This window comes from Gavialis gangeticus, unplaced genomic scaffold (genome assembly GCF_001723915.1).
Source record: "Gavialis gangeticus isolate Ggan-Ray unplaced genomic scaffold, GavGan_comp1, whole genome shotgun sequence".
NCBI classification, from domain to species: domain Eukaryota; kingdom Metazoa; phylum Chordata; order Crocodylia; family Gavialidae; genus Gavialis; species Gavialis gangeticus.
In genome coordinates this window covers 35701162-35703243 of record NW_017728993.1, presented here as the reverse complement: position 1 = coordinate 35703243, position 2082 = coordinate 35701162, and positions in this window count along the sequence as shown.

Below are 2082 nucleotides of genomic sequence, written 5' to 3'. Positions count from 1 at the left end.
CTTATACTAGTGTAACAAATGGCTGCTTTGGTGGAGGGTGATAATGAGACACTGAGAGATTAACCTTTTTTTTTCCAGAGGCTCTAATGTCCCCTCCTCTTCAGGCACTTATTTTTGTTCTTCCCTTCTGTAGATGAAGGTCAGACAAGACATACAGAGGGTAACTGAGATTTCTTCACTTACTCAAATTACGGGAGGGAGACTGGTTCCTGGACACCCCAGAAGAATGTCCCCAGTATGCCCACTGGGACCAACATAGTGCTTTATACTGGTAAGAGTGATGCAGCAGGGGTTGACCTGACCATTGCTCTTTTGGACGGGGATGCTTCAGAGCTCTAAACTCTGTCTGCTTTGTTGAGAGGAACCTTCTTTCTGACTGGTGTGATTTGAGAGGAGAAGACACCCTGTTGGAGGGAGGGAAGAGGGTTTACTCCAGTAATGAAGAAGACCAGACACCTCTCTCAGTTCCACAAAGAATCAACATAATTCAGAAGCACTATGAACCTTTGAAGTAACCTTGGAATATATGCCAGTGCCAAGTGCAGAGATTTCAGTATTGACAGTATTGGAGACCTGGTTGGTTCCCTCAATATAGAAGCCACAGATATCATTAGATATGTCATTGATGGCAACTGTAAATACCAATAGCAGTGTTGATGCTTCTTCTGGTGTTGATGTGGGTAGAGATACCACTCTTGACTAGTTACTGGTATTTTCACACAAAGTGACTTGTGTGAGTGTGACTTTTGCTTTTTCCATGCTGAGCCAGAGTTTGAGCTGTTTTCACTCCCATTAGGACACTTTCCACTCCCTGGAAAGCAAAGGAGTCAGCCCATATCCTGATATTTAGATCTCCCTTGCCTTGGTGAAGAAACAGTTCTGATCCTTAGTGCTAAGGTTATAGTTGGAACTAAGGTGATTTTTGATGCCAGATCCCTAATTGGTGATGCTGAGGATTTTTGCCAGTAGAGGGAATTTAGGCTGGCTAATGAGAACTCTCTCTCCATGAAGGTTGTTAAGCTCTGGAACAGGTTATCCAGACAGGTTGTGGAATCTCCATCCTTGGAAGTTTTTAAAAGCAGGTTAGATGAGTTTGGGATGGTTTAAGTACAGGGTTGGACTAGGTGATCTCTTGAGACTCCTTCCAGTCTACTTTTCTGTTTCTAGGGTTGCTGTTGCATGAGAGCATATCATAGCTCTCTGGTGGTCCTGAAAGAAATAAAGTTGTTGGGGTTTTTTGCAGTGTTTTGTGGGCTGTGCCCTTCACTTGTAAACAGTAATACTTCAACAAAAAAGTCTGATCAGATTCTCTGTGGCAGAAAATATGCAGACATGATGTCATCCTTGCAGATAGAAAGGGTTTACAGATCCACAGATCACATATGTTCTTGAGGGTGTTCCTCAGCACAAGGTTGCTGTCTGGGAACAGAGCACTCATCCCAGGTTTACATGCCTGTGAACAGTAATGGCCTTAGGGGAGGACAAACTGGGTGACTGCTCAGGGCCCCACACTTTAGGGGGCCCAAATTTTGGGGGGGGTGAAGTGTTTGCAAGGAAGTGGCTCTATTTGCATTTTAACACTCAACTATGTATCTAATTCCCCCAAAGAATATTAAAAAGATCCACAGTACAACTGTGGTGGGTTAATATTTACCTGAGTACATACCTCTAAGGGACCCAAATGACTCTCTTGCCTAGGGCCCCAACAACCCTAAGGCCATCACTGCCGTGGATTAAGAGGATGTGCTAATCCTGGCTAATCTTGGCTTGCTTAGATTCCAAATCTGAAAGATGTTTCCAAATCTGTTTTGGGGGAGTGAAATCAAATTCAGTTTCAAATGGAGTATCCCCCTCATCTTAGCCATTTGTGGGTAAAAGAAGCCTCAGGGGAGCAGTCCATAAAGCACAGCACCAGGCTGTCAAAGCTAATGTGGCTGTTGGGCCAAACCCTTGCTCCACCTGCATTCTACTGAACCTAAAGCCTGTGTCAATTAATGGCTGAGTCAGGGGGAGAAAGTTATTTTTGGAGCCAGCCAAGGAGCAAGAATATGGCTGCCTGTCCTCGAGAACTGGAGCCACAGG